This window comes from Myotis lucifugus, unplaced genomic scaffold, assembly GCF_000147115.1.
Source record: "Myotis lucifugus unplaced genomic scaffold, Myoluc2.0 scaffold_194, whole genome shotgun sequence".
In the NCBI taxonomy this organism is placed as follows: domain Eukaryota; kingdom Metazoa; phylum Chordata; class Mammalia; order Chiroptera; family Vespertilionidae; genus Myotis; species Myotis lucifugus.
Window position 1 is genome coordinate 958,921 of NW_005871242.1, and position 15,199 is coordinate 974,119.

At 44.8% G+C, this 15,199-nt stretch overlaps 1 protein-coding gene and 1 pseudogene across 3 annotated transcripts in view; both read right to left on the reverse strand.

Moving 5' to 3' along the window:
• The window catches only part of CSGALNACT1 (chondroitin sulfate N-acetylgalactosaminyltransferase 1), a 252,115-nt gene that overhangs the window by 150,297 nt on the left and 86,619 nt on the right, over positions 1-15,199 (reverse strand). For all 3 annotated transcript variants that reach the window (XM_023760843.1, XM_023760845.1, XM_023760844.1), the window contains one exon: positions 5,916-6,012. The gene's annotated coding sequence lies outside the window, so the exon portion shown is untranslated. The remainder of the gene's footprint in view (positions 1-5,915; positions 6,013-15,199) is intronic.
• LOC102436285 lies at positions 8,168-9,719 on the reverse strand (annotated as a pseudogene).

The window sequence follows — 15,199 nt, forward strand, 5'->3', positions numbered from 1 at the left end:
GGACAGTGCCTTTTGGACCAATCAAGTTGTGGGATTTGGAGTCCTTGTTTGCATGAGGACAGACCAATAAGGGACCAGGGATAAGGACTTCTGTCCATATAAGCCAGTTCCCTTCTGGCTCTGAGAGCACACTTTCCCTTCCCACCTAAGACTGAAGACTTTGTCTCCCTGGCTGAGCTGAAAAAACCGGGACTGTCTCAGCAGAGCAGAGCAGACCAGCACAGAGAAGAGCAATCTAACCAGAGAGGGGCCTGGCCCTGGCCGCCTAGCCCCAGGGCTGCCTCACAGCCAAGCTGTATCACAATTGAGCTGTTTGCACTGAATAAAGTTTCCTTCTTCACTGCACCCCCAATTGGGGATACCTGCTGGTGTTGAATTGGCTCCAATAATCATTAGTTGACAGAAAGATTCATTATATTTTTTAAAGTAATGTCTTTAACTTACTTTTTGTTATTTTTAACTATGGTAAAAGACACACAACGTAAGATTTACCATCTCAACAATTTTTAAATATACAGTTCAATAGTGTTAAGTACATTCACACTGTTGTGCCACCAATCTCCAGAAGTTTTCATCTTGCAAAACTGAAACTCTTTGCCAACTAAACAACACTCCATCCTCTCCTCAGCCTCTGGCAACCACCATTCTACTCTGTCTTTAGGAATCTGACTACCACCTCATATAAGTGGAATCAAGTCCTTTTGTGACTGGCTTCTTTCACTTGGCATAATGTCCTCAAGACTCATCTCCATTGCAGCATGTGTCAGATACCCTTTCTGTTTAAGGTGGAATACTATTTCATTGTACACACACTCCACATTTCTTTATCCACTCATTTATCAATGGAAATTTGGTTTGCTTCCAACCTTCTTTGACTTACTTTTTAAACAATTTATTTAACTAAGCAGGCACTGGGGTTGGAGCCAGACCACCTGGGTTCAACTCCCTCCCCTCCATGGTAGCACAGAAAATACAAATGTTAAAAAGAAAGAAGGTAGAGGAAAGATGGGTACACTGTGAAGCACTCAGCAAGTTAAAACACTGACACTGCGAGGCTCTGATGAGGGTTTTCAGATACCGGAAGTTCATTCAAACATTTGTTTTCCAGTATGAATATGAACAAACGTATGCTACATGCTGACCACGCAGAGTCAGTGCCTCCTTTGAGGGTGACGGTGGCCAAAGGACAGATATCTAACAGGTAAACAACTGTAAGTAACAGGGAAAATAAGGCGCGAGAAGGACACAATGGCCCAGCCCCACCCGAGGCCAAGGCTCTAGAAAGGCTTCCCAGAGCTGAGTCCTAGAGAAGGAACAGTCAGGACACAGAGGAAGGAGAGGCACTGCCAAGAGGGGACAGCAGATCAAGATGTGGACATGAGAGGGTGACGCACAGCCTCAGAGGCGAGACACCAACTCGATGAAGAGGGAATCTCAATATGCAGAGCCTCAAAGGAACAGAAAAGAAAATAACACAAGGCCTAATTAAGTGTCAATCAAAAGGAAGAAATGAAAACCCACCGGAAGTCAGGCATCGCTGGATACCCATTCTGGTGCCAATATGAATCTCCTGGCCCTTGGCCGGAGTAGCTAAAAACAAATTATGGCTCAGAGGTACGCACTAAAAGCCTAGCAGCAAACGCTGAAACTCATTAAAAGCCCACAGACCTGATGTCACACCTCATTCCATTATATGGAAATACTTTCAAAGCCTACGGCAAGTCCAAAAGAAGGCCATTTATCAAACACAGTGATCTACTCAAGTCTCTGCTTTTTCAAACGTGAGCAACTTGCCAAGTTACTACATTATAGTTTTGGATTAGTATTTACTTACAATACCTGCTTCGTTCCAAAAATATTGCATCTACTACTGTTTTATTTTATCTGGTAGTCATATCACAGGGGCTCACAGAACTGCAAAGACCTATAAGGTTACTGTCTACAGAGTTTCTACTCCCCAGGAACTACACAGGAACTAACCAGACCATGAAAATGAGAAGACCGAGATCTGTGCCCTGCTCAGGTCTGAGTCCGAGAGACCACCCTGCAAACAGTAATGATAATGCAATGACACGTGCCAGCATAGAAGAGTGTGGAAGGGGTTAAGGGAATAAAAAGAGGCACCTTCAGGTCCAGGACATCCCTTTGTTCACTTTTCCACTCACTCACTCACCCTGTCACCCATTCATTCCTTTCTTCAGTGTCTCATAGGCGCCAGGAGCTTTTTCTAAGTCAGCGGTCGCCAACCTTTTGGACCTCACGGACCACCAGTGGTCCCCGGACCACCGGTTGGCGACCGCTGGTCTAAGTGTTGAGATACCCGTACAGGAATGCTCCACAGATGGCTGCTGAAGGAGGAGTAAAAGTTCCTTGGGTTGGGGGTGGGAGGATGGGAAGGAAGAAAGTATTCCGGGTAGAAAAAAAGAGTTTGGCGACCAACACAGCTTCTAGCAGTCACAATGAGTAGGGGAGGGACAGGCAAGAGAGAGAGATGGAAGGTGGGAGACCTGAAAGGGTGTGACCAGGAGCACAGGTTGCAACACAACAGTACACCTTGTGGAAACGTGGATGCATTTCAGGATAGGGAGAGACAAAACACCAACATGCCCTACCGGTGTGGCTCAATGGTGAGCATCGATCTATGAACAAGGAGGTCACGGTTTCATGACCAGGTTTCGTGCTCGATCCCTGGTAGGGGGTGTGCAGGAGGCAGCCAATTAATGATTCTCTCTCACCATTGATGTTTCTATCTCTCTGTCTCTTTCTCTTCCTCTCTAAAATCAATAAAAATATACTTTAAAAAAAAAAAGCAATACACCAACAAGATGGGGTAAAAACATGATGAGTAGCAATTCACTGAGAAGGAACCATGGTTGAACAAGCTCTGTGAAGGACGTGTGTAGGACACAAGGATGTACGTCAAGCATGTCAAACTCAAAGGCTAACACAGGCCAAATAAACAAGGTTGAAGTTTATGTGGGCCGCAAAAAAACAAAAGCTTCAATTTTCATAGAAACGTAAGTTTATTTTGATAGAGACATGCTGAATACAAAGGGCTGAGATAAATGAATAATCGTTAACATAAAATAGGACATTTTAATAAAAATTAATATTTTTTCTTGAACATTAACTTACCAGACACTGAATAACTGCACAAATTAATAAGTGTAACACAAATAAACCTATTTTTCTTGTTCTCCAAAAGTGAAATATTTCCTGTTGTCCACACCAAACAAGTCAGTCCAAAACTAATGACGTGGCAATTGCTGCTAAAATATTCGCTGCCAGTATCAGTGGAGAGAAATGGTGCGCCTGAGCATAAGGTGCGTAAGGGAAATGAATGCAACACGATTATTGTAGTTCGTTGTTAATAATTATGTATAACAGGATATTGTAAAAAATAAGTTATGAAATTTTTATTAAAAAGTTTCTTACATACTGTTATATTGGCTGGGCCGCAAAAATATTCGTTTTGGGCCGCAAGTTTGACATGCTTGATGTACGTATTGCAACCTTTTATGGCCTGTTATTAAATATTTGGATCAAACAATTGAAACAGGAATTTTAGGGGTAAAATGGAGCAGTTTTAGAAATTTTGGAAATTAAGGGGACCATGGAGGAAGCACAGAGCTGCAGAGCAGCAGAAGGTATATTTCCATAGAATAGGAAAGCTGAAAAGCTGCAACAAGTACATTTCCATAAAATGAGGGAGCTGGGAACAGCAAAAGGTCTATATTTACAAAATAAAGAGAAGGAAGCCCTTCATCCAGAAGAAGAAGAAGAAAGCCCAAAGGGAATAGGAAAACTATAAGGAAGGAGGCAGAGAGAACCTCACATGGGACATGTGAGGTTTGACCTTTGAGCCCAGGAGTTACTATAGTAACCAGTCTAAGGGAATAGTGACCAATCAGAGGGAATATCCAGGGACCACGATCTGCAGCCTTTATAAGCCATAAGAAAAAGGAACTCAGTGAGACCCTTTTCCCTCCCCACGTGGGAGTCCGTTCTGTGGGACTCTTTCCCTCTCCCCATGTGGGAGTCTGTACTTGTCCTTCAATAAATCTCCACCTTTGTATACCACTTTCTGTCCGTGGATTCATTCTTCGATTCCGGCGGACACAGAAACCAGGTTCCAGTCCAAAAATTCCATTTCACAATCAAACCTGTCCTTGATTGCATTCCATGACCACCATACATTGGTATGGATTTTCTGCCCACCAGAGGGAAAAACAAGCCTGACACTTTTCCCAATTTATCGCTTATTTCTTGCAGGTCTGCTGAAGGTCCACACTCTGAGTCTATAAAAGACTCAGTCGATAGGAGCAACTCCTGGAAAACTGACTCTCCCAAGCTAACACTGCCCTGGTGGAGACTCGGCTCTCTGTCTGTAACATCCTGTGTCTCTGCCGGGGGACCCACAGCACTGTGACCATCACTAAAACCCACCTTGTGATGTCCAGCCCTGCCCTTTTACTTCCCACCCGCCCCCCACAAGCGTTTCCTGTCTTGCTACTCTAATAGCTTCATATTAGGGCACAAACATCCTTTAACTTTGCATTGGCCAAAGTAGACCTCAATAGTTTACTTTGGTTCTTTCATACAGTTATCTCAAGGTTTTAATAATTATAGTCTACATTGTATTCTAATGACATTGTTCTCTTCTACATCATCCAAGTCGTTTATAAAAACATTAAAGGTCACAAAACCTAAAATTAGAACACTTCCATATGCCCGACAGGTTGGCCCTGAATCACTCAGTCTTCTTAACCTCCTGACCTTCTACTCAGAAAAGAATTTGTGAAAAATTATTCTTTGGTTATTTTTGCGTGTATTATTAACCTCTGGCCAAGGTTGTTTTTATTTTTCTATTATTAGCAACTCAGATGCAAGCCCTTTTAAACTCCTCATACTCTACTGTTTTAGTACAAAGCACTTCATTAATACAAAATCAAATGTTTTGACTTCCACTTTTTAATCATAACCAGTGTAACAGGTGAAAACAAAAAATACAAAATCATGAACAAAACCTCCATAGAAGCTTGTTAAATGAAGAGGAAGAGCGAAGGGAGTTTTCTTGGTGATAAGTATATGCTGAGCACAGCTTACCTATTTTCATTATGATGTCTATTGACTAATTTCTAAAGAAAACCAAGAAAGGTTTGCTCTGCTGAAAATAAGAACCATATTTATAACTTCCCAATTCATGCTGCTGCATTTCAACATCTATGATGTCCCCAAGGTTCCTTTTTTTAAAAGTTTAGTTTTGCCAAATGTAATAAAATATCTTATTGCAGAGAAACACAAAATTACTGGTTACAAGAGCAGAACTAAAGCAACGTTCCAGAGATTTACACTGGTCCCCACACTAAAACCAACCATGTAATCCATTAGGGGACGAGTCTCCCAGAGTTCTAGAAAGTATACCCCTCTGATGTTATAAGTTAGAAAGGATGATCATTCTTCAATTTCCTAAGCCATTTTATTTAAATTATTATTGTGTGGCATGGTCAAAAATGATGGGCTAAATATTTGAGAAAACTTAATATTCTGTCACAACTTCCAAAAGGAGAACAAATGTTCCTATTCAAGTGAACAGATTTTTTAAAGAATCATGTCGTTCTTCTAAGTACATGATTGGTTTAAGTCATTTGCCACTTTGGGAAGAGAGAAATTCTGAAGAAGTTGGTAAAGTCAAATGTAGATTACATGGCTTTACAAAATGAATAAAAGGATTCAAAGCAGCCAAGTAATTTCATTACTTTGAAAAAGTATTCATATCTTAAAATAATTTGCTATTCATCAAACTATTGAGAGAAATGAAATTAACATATTTCAAACACAGCCAGAATACTGAGTTCAATCAAACCATGCAAAGCTCATTTCTTAAGTAATTTATGATTAACAGACTCACTTACCTGGAAGCATATAAGAAAAGAAGGTTATGGGTGGAACTACATCATTCCTCTACTGGGTAAAAATACTTCGGCTTCTCTGCTTGAAATGGAAAGGACTCTAAAATACAAAAAAAAAATACAAAATAAAATAAAGAAAAGAAATGGGAGGTACCCCTGTTCATTTCCATGTCTTAAATAGAGGTGGTAACATTTTAAATCACTTAGGATTTAAAATACAATGCATCTAAAGTATTGCCCCCAAAATTAGAATGGTATTTCTCCCTTCCCTATCTTAACGGGTAAAATAAAAAGCATTTGTTTAAAAAAACAAAAAAATAAAACCTCAGAGAATCAAGGTTTAATAAGTAGTGAAAGCCATGAAGAAGTGTGTGTAAAAGCAAAGCGGAGGACTCATATTTACTTGATAAAGAACATTAAAAAAAATAGAGAGGAGTGGGAAAGAGCAAACCTCGCAAGAAAGAATCGTGCCCGCCGCCCGCGCGCAGGCTGCGTCCTACCCAACTCCGGAACCAAGCGACTGGAGCGGCACTGGGGCCCCCGGCTGCCAGGTGGGGCAGGAGCTGAAGTGCTGCCCCCTCTGAAAGGACCGCGCTCGGCGCACCAGGTTTCTGTCTGATGGTTCTATGCAATGATTTTTAAAAAAACAGCAAACCCTCCTGGAAGTTTTCCACGGGGGAAGGAAAGGGAGCGCACGTCCCAGAATCCGGAGGCGGACAGGAGAGCCAGATTCCCAGGAAAGAATCCGGAGGCGGACAGGAGAGCCACATTCCCAGGACCAGCCGCTGCCCCGGCCGCTGCTCCGGCCCCACGCAGCTGATGCTGCGGAGGAGCTCAGCTCCGGGCTGGGTGGGCGTGCACGCCGGCCCCCCTCGGGGCAGCGGACAGCAGCCCCAACCCCGCCCCGGGCCAAACGCCCTCCTGTCTTCCCAGCAGAATGAGGCAGGAGAGATTCGGCCACACCACGTGCCCCCACACCAGCCCGGCCTCGAAGGAATTCCACTGGAGGACATAGATGTGTCAAGGAAGATAAAAAACAGATGGAAAAGAGATAACAAGCGAGGCACTCTGGAAGCAACAGCAAGGGCAATACCCTGGAAAAGGGATTGCGCCCTCCTGGTCAATGTGTTAATCATGCCATCTTCAATTAGTTACCACAGAGCCTGTCTTTCCCAAGAGTTTTCAGATTTTATCTCACCTGTCTTTCTACTTCAAGCAATAGCGAAAAAAAGAACTATTGTGCCCGTTTTACTGCAAGAATTAAAAAGGGTGCAGCATGTTGACACACGGCCAAAGGGAGAGACTGAAGCCACTCAGGCCTGCAGCCACTAGCCCTTTCTTCATGGGGACAACCTCCTGGAGGCTGAAGCTGACCTGTCACATTTTTGTGTCTTCCTTCACCTCAGTTTGAAGGTTTTCTCTGAGGCACAGCCATTAACAAGGTCAGCAGGAGAATGAGGCGCATCGCTATAGAGGTGTGGCGTCCACGGGTATCCACACACTGCCCCCAGTATCCTGTGGGTTTCCTGTTCCAGTGGGTCGGCCCCGTGGGTTCTCTCCGGCCCCCCTGGCAGCGCCCTCTACAGGCTGCAGCTGCAGCCCTGCCCCTTCTGGCTTTGATCTCCCAGAGCGCACTTCCCTCCCGCCTGGCTAATTAATCTATGTCTAAATGGAATTGTAGTTGGCAGAAAGGCAGCAATGCCAAAGTAGAATAATCACATGGACCCGCATCTGAGTTGTTTTCCACCCTTGACAACAAATGTTACCCCAGAGCCTGCAGGCCAAGAGTTGAAATGAGTTTATAACTTGGCTTTCCATCTCCTCGTCTTACTCTCAGCCACTTAAATTTTCTTCTCCGGCTTTTAGCATGCAGGGGGCAGCTTTGGAGGCTAAGTCGCCAGCATGGTCTTTCCTGCTATCCTTAAAAATTTTCTTTGCCATCTAAATAAAAGCAGGGTGAAATCCCCATTATTCCAAACCACTCTTGTTCTTCCTTTCTTTTCTTTCTTTTCTTTTTTTTCTTTTCTTTCTTTCTCTTTCTTTCTTTCTTTCTTTCTTTCTTTCTTTCTTTCGTTGACAGAGCCATCTGAGACTTTATTTTGGGGAGGAAAAAAAAACAACACTTGATTTGGCTCTTAGTTGGGGGCACGGGAAAGAGGCAGCCCCCCAGGCAGTAAACTCCCCCACCCCAAGGTGAGCCCAGGACTGGGGCTGAGCCTCAGGCGGGGCTTCCTGGGCCCGCAGCTTCCGGGCACAGCTCCTTTCCCAAGGCTTGGAGGACAGGAGGGCCCGCAGTCATCATTCACTTGGGAAGGACATCAGATGACTCAGACACCAGCTTCCCATCGCGGGTCTCAATCTTCTTCACAACCACCGTCTTGGAGGAGTTGGTGCGGCTGAAGCAGCCAGAGCTCCTGCCAGAGTCCAAGTTGGCCTGGAAGCCCAGGCCATAGGTGAGGTTCCCATAGATGGGGTCCTCGGCCCCCTCGAGTAGCCGCTGGTGGTCTTGGTATGGGTGCTCATGTTCTGCATCCCAGATTCCAGCGGGTTCTCCTCGCCCTCCAGCAGCTTGCGGTAGGTGGCGATCTCCACGTCCAGGGCCAGCTTGGCGTTCATGAGCTCCTGGTACTCACGCAGCTGCCGGGCCATGTCCCGCTTGGCGTTTCTCAGAGCGGCCTCCAGCTCAGCCACCTTGGACTGAGCATCCTTGATGGCCAGCTCCCCACGCTGCTTGGCATCAGCGATGGCAGCCTCCAGGGAAGCCCTCTGGCCTTTGAGGCCCTCGATCTCAGCCTGGAGTCGGCTGATGTTCCAGTTCATCTCAGAAATCTCAGTCTTCGTGCGATGCAGGTCATCCCCATGCTTCCCAGCCAACGTCTGCAGCTCCTCATACTTGATCTGGTACATGGTCTCAGCCTCAGCCTGGCTGCGGTTGGCGATGTCCTCGTACTGGGCCTTGACCTCAGCGATGATGCCATTGAGGTCCAGAGAGTGGTTGTTGTCCATGGACAGAACCAGAGATGTGTCGGAGATCTGGGACTGCAGTTCACGAATCTCCTCTCCATACAGCTGCCTGTAGAAGTTGATCTCATCGGTCAGCCCTTCCAGGCGGGACTCCAGCTCTACCTTGTTCATGTAAGCTTCATCCACATCCTTCTTGATGAGGACAAATTCACTCTCCATCTCTGTGCGCTTGTTGATCTCCTCCTCGTACTTATTCTCCAAGTCCTCCACCAGTCCCTGCATGTTGCCAAACTCTGCTTCCAGCCTCAGTTTCTCCTGACCCACGTGTCCAGCTGCCGCCGAAGGTTGTTGATGTAGCTCTCGAACATGTTGTCCATGTTACTGCGAGTCATCCTCTGCTGCTGCAGGAGGTTCCATTTGGTCTCCAGAATCTTATTATGCTACTCCAGGCTCCACACCTTATCGATGAAGGAAGCAAACTTGTTGTTGAGGGTCTTGATCTGCTCCTTCTCCTGGTGGGCACGGCCTGAATGTTGGGGTCCACCTCCAGCTTCAGGGGGCTTAGCAGGCTCTGGTTCACTTGGACAGCTGTGATGCTCCCCATACCCCCAGCCCCACCGTAACCCCCAGCCAGACTCATGCTGGTGCCCAGGCCACCTCAGTAGCTACTGCCCACACGGGAAAAGGATGGACGGGGAGCTGATGCGATTGCCCGGTGCACTGGAGTACGAGCGGCTGCTGAAGGCCCGGGGTCCAGAGGTGGACACCTTGTAGGTCTTCTGGGTCGCCCTTGTGGACATGGTGGAGGCTGAAGTGGAGGCGAGAAGGCTGAACCAGACAGAGATTCGAGAAGAAGCCAAAAAGCTGCTTGTCCAAGCCACTCTTGTTTTAATAATGAAACTAAGTAGACTTTCAGCTCATACCTCCACATGATTATTAATCATCTAATTCGTTCTTCTCACACCAAAAACTTGAAGAGAAAGGTTTAGTTTTTCATCTACACACTGTCGTTTACATTCATCCAGCCTCCAAGAGTCTGGTCCTAGGAATGCCGAACTGCAGGTGAAAAGCCACAGGGTGGCTCAGCTCCTCCCTCTTTTCCTACTAAAGAACTTATTAAAAGGTTGATCCTTGGCTCTGGGAAGTACATTGTCTCCTTAGCAGTTACACACATCATGTTCCCCAAGAAGGTCGTCATCTCAAGCTAGAAATGGAAAAGGAAAGAGACAGGAAGGCAGAACCACTGACAGGACTCCCCTCACTGTGGGAGGATTCCTGAAGGTGAACCACATGCTAAGGACAGGTGGGTGTATTCAACTGGACACATCCCCCATTAGAAGAAAGGGAAGAAACCTCAACTGCACACCTATCATGTTCCATACACTGTGCTAGCTGCATTACATATGAACTTATTTGACCCCCACAACAATGCTATGGATACATGCATTAATATTCCCATTTAACAAATGGGGAAAGTGAGGCTCAAAGGTGTTATGAAACTTTCCCAACTAGTATATGGTAAAACTGGGATTTTTCTGACTTCAAAACCTAAACTCCCGTCAATAGATGAGTGGATAACAAAGCTGTGGTACATTTATACCATGGAATACTATGCAGCCATAAAAAAGAAGGATCTCTTATCCTTTGAGACAGCATGGAGAGATCTGAAGGGCATTATGCTAAGCTAAATAAACCAGTCATAGAAAGAAAAGTATCACATGATTTCACTTGTATGTGGAATCTAATGTAAGCTCATGAACAAAATAGATCCAGAGATATAGAAGCATGGAACAGACTGACGAATCTCAGAGGGAAGGCGAGGGGTGGTGGGGTGTACGTGGGGAGAGATTAACTGGGGAACTTATATGCATATATGCATAGCTCACAGACACAGACAATAGTGTGGTGAAGGCATGAGAAAGGGGAGTATAGGGTAGAGAGAGTCAATAAGGGACAAAAGGGGGACATCTGTAATAATTTCAACAAATGAAGATAAATAAATCTATATAAAAGCCTATGCGACCGAACGACCAGTCGCTATGATGTGCACTGACCACCAACGCAGATGCTCAACGCAGGAGCTGCCCCCTGGTGGTCAGTGTGCTCCCACAGTGGGAGCATCACCTAGCTCAAGACTAGTGAGCGCAGCTGAGGCAGCGCCAGCCTCTTCCACCTCCGTGGCAGCAAGCAGTGCTGGCAGCAGGCGCAGTGGGGTGGGATGAGCAGGAGCAGTGCAGTTCCAGGGCTTGGGCTTGGGCTCCTCCCTGGCTGCCTGCTGCTTGGCCCACTACTACATCCCTCAGGGGATGTCAGACTGCGGGTTTGGGCTGATTCCCGCAGGCCTCTGGGGATCGGGCCAAAACTGGCAGTCTAACATCCCCTGAGGGGTCTAGATTGTGAGAGGGCACAGGCCAGGCTGAGGGACCCCACCAGTGCACAAATTCATGCACCAGGCCTCTAGTAAATAAATAAGCCTAAACTCTAAAAAGAAAGGAAAACAAGCCTTTACTTTCTCTATTATGCAGCCTTATCTACAGGTGCTAGTCCTCGTGTGTGATTCCCTAACAGAGGTAGGTGCTCGCTTCATTAACGTGGTAACCTGGCAGACTGCCATTGAGGCCGTGGGAACACAGACCCTCCCCAATCTCCTGAATCCCTCATTCTTCATAAGAAATCACAGTGACAAAAGCACACTCTTGGTCAAGTCTTCCTGAGTATCAAAGAAATAGACAATAAGAATGTGCTAAAAATGAAAACTAAATCCAGCAAAGCAACGGATGGTACACAGAGTAGATATAGTACCTTGCTTTGTCCAATTCAAAAAAAATAGTTCTCAGTAACATTCCCTCAGTCTAAATACTTGTATCCAGGTCTGAGGTCCCCTCTCCCGTCATCTGATGCCCAATGTGTTCTCGAGAGACTGGCACAGAGTGTGAGGATGATAGAGGAGCTTCTGAGTTTTAGTTATAGTAAAACTACTAGTTATAGTAGCGAGAGAAAGCAAGATGCGCATGAGAGTGACTTGGAGAATGTCCATGGAAACATCACATCCTTGGGTTTTGGAAAAGTCCCAGTTGGGATTCTAAAGGTCAGGAAGTCTGCCGCACCCACCCCACAGTAACAGAGTTTGTCATACATCTATTAGCAGTACTCCATGAATAAGTCAGCTGTCATCATGCTAAAAGAGGACTAGCAAAAGCCAACTACTGAAAAGAGCAGCTGAAAATGAAGACACTGAGATCAAGAACAGTTGAACAGGAACCGGTTCTACTCAATGTACAATTAATAAGGGGAGGTTCCCAGCATTTTCATCTCCAAGGAACTTCAAAAACTCAATTGGCCCAATGGTGCGACAATACCCATCCAGGTGCCTTGTAAGCTCCAAGGCTTCCTCACCTTCACAAATGTAAATCGTTAAATCTTTATTTAAACTAAACCATATGTCAGACACATTGGTTCCTGAAATGTGAAAAATAAGGAGGGAAGACTAAAAAGCCCTTTCATCATCAGTGTGCCTCAAATAATAAATGAAAAGCGCTAAGAGACTAGATATGTGTCTGCCAACTGAAGCTGCCTCGTGAGATTTTCTTTGTGCACATGTAGATAATAACATGTGTGCTTTTAAATCTTGATGGTAATGTTTTTTTATTTGTATAAATCAATGGCGTCCTCTGTTATGGCCCTGGAAGACAGAGCAGGGTTAGGGTCAGGAACTGTGTAGCCAACTTCCAAAATTATCTTTCTCAAGAATATGTTTCTGAAAAGAAAGTGCTCTCGGATGCTACACATTACAAATCACATGTTACTATATTCTTGACCACGTTCCTTCCACATTAAATAATGTTACTGAAAATAGTAGGTTTTAGGGCACAACTAACTTTAAAAGCCATGCGTTCTTCCCCCAAAATGTTGTTCTCTGTTATTCTGTGAAATGAAAAACAGGGTCTCTGTGTCCTGGTCTCATGTGTACAGAAGCAGACCAAACGAGAAGATATCTGTTCCTCATTCCTAATCCTTCCAGTGCAGGTAACTATTATTTCTTCCCTTCCATTTCTTACTCTGGTGAATGGGGATCATCTCAGATACTATTAGCAGAACTATCAAGACTATGAACAAAATTATCTTACTACTGAATTATTTCAAGTCTCTTTTAAAATGTATGGGTTTATTACCTTTGAGGGTATCAAATAATTTTCCCTTATACTCCAAAGATTTATCCAGTGCCTCCCAAGCTAGGCAATGCTGGGGGAGGGGGGTGTTCCTGTGAGTTTCCTCTTTGAATCATCTCCACATTATCAACATGGGAACCACTAACATGATGAAGGAGGAAATGACTCACCTGCTAAATAGAGATACAAATTACATGCTGTTAGAGCATAAAGAAAGACAGTCTGATTTGGATTGGAGAGGAACAGAGCAATATCTAGTCTCTTGAAGAGAAACTAAATTGCTCTGTTTGCCATTGGTTGTGAGACCAATAACCCAATTGTTCTCCTAAATCCGTTAAGATACAGACAGACAATTGATGCACCTCCATAAAAGAAAGCCGTTTCCCAGTACAGTCTGCAGTGTCACAGTTATACTCACATGCAATTGTTCAGTTTATGAGATACCCTCTCCCAATAAATTCTTCTGGCCAGCCCTGCTCCTATTAGATATTGCAGCTGCTCGACACATGCTAGGTACCATCACAGACGCTAATGAGGCATGAACAGTGTTTCAGAGAGATTTGCTACAGATAATTTTGTGCAGAACAAGATATTGGGTGTTCATCTGTTGTGGACTGACTGTGTCCCCTCCAAACTCCTATGTTGAAATTCTAGACCCAACGTGATGATATTTGGAGGTAGGGTCTTTGGGATCTAGTTCTGTCATGAGGGTGGAGGTCCCATGACTGGAATTAGTGTCCTTAGAAGAAGAGGCCAGAGGGCTAGCTAGTTCTTTTTTCTCCATGTGAGGATACAAAGATATGTCAGCTGTCTGCAACCCAGAAGGGGGCTCTCACCAGAACCCGGCCATGCTCACACCATCATCTTGGATTTCCAGTCTCCAGAACTGTGAGAAATAAATTTGTGCTACCCAGTTTATGGTGTTTTGTTATAGCAGCCCAAACTGACTAAGCCATCATCTTAAATGCTTTACTATAAGACTTTAGACAAGTCTATAACTTCTGAGTCTCCACTTACAGATCTGAAAAATAAAGGCGTTGGACTAAATCAGTGATTTCAGTAAAAGAAGATGATCTTTATCCGTTGTCTTCCCACCCCCACACTGAGAATCCCTGTGTGTGAGAAGATATGTTACAGATGGGCTATGTTACAGCATTTAGACTTAGATGTTAAGACTTGGAAAGGGGAGCTTAAAAATAGTACAAGCTCTTATAAGAATTAAAATTATGTCTTTTCTGAGTAGAAAGATTTTACCAGACTACTTGATGATAGGAATCATTTGACAATCAAAACCATGAGTTTAACCATTAAACAAGTGTTACATCTTGTCATGGTCTCTCTGACACATAGCAGAGTCAAGCATGCACAACTCTCCGTTCAGCAAAGTAAACTCACGCCCAAAGAAGACATAATCTCAAGAGCAGTTCATCAAGCATACAATGTCCCAGGCCAGTGGTCGGCAAACCGCGGCTCGCGAGCCACATGTGGCTCTTTGGCCCCTTGAGTGTGGCTCTTCCACAAAATGCCACGTGTGGGCGCGCACGAACAGTGCGATTGAAACTTCGTGGCCCATGCGCGAGTCTATTTTGAAGAAGTGGTGTTAGAAGAAGTGGGGGGTGTCGGTCGGGTCGGTCGGTTGGCCGACAGGAGATGCGGCGCAGGCGGGCCGCGGGATACGCAGTGCAGGGGAGGCGCGTCCGGATGCATGCAGAGTTGAGTGAGCCAGTCAGTCAGCAGTCTCATTGTGCAGTGGTTAGTGCTAGTCGCGTCCCCAATCACGCGTGGGTGACAAAAGTACCTCCTCGAAGCATAAAGTTACCTGTATTTTTCCAACCAGCTGCAAATCCTACAGGTATTTTTGTCATCAATTTAAGAATCGTAATTCTTTTGTGTTGGTGGTTTTATTATTATAAAATGAAACACTTTTTTAGGTGCCCTGTTTGACATGGCTACAAAGAAGAAGCAAAGAAAAACGGAAGATGAAAACCGTGAATTTAAAACTGAATTTAAAGTTGAAGGTACCTACCTATATAGTTTAAGTTTTAAAAAGTTGGCTCTCAAAAGAAATTTCAACCGTTGTACTGTTGATATTTGGCTCTGTTGACTAATGAGTTTGCCGACCACTGTCCCAGGCAAAAGGCGCCTTTACATGAG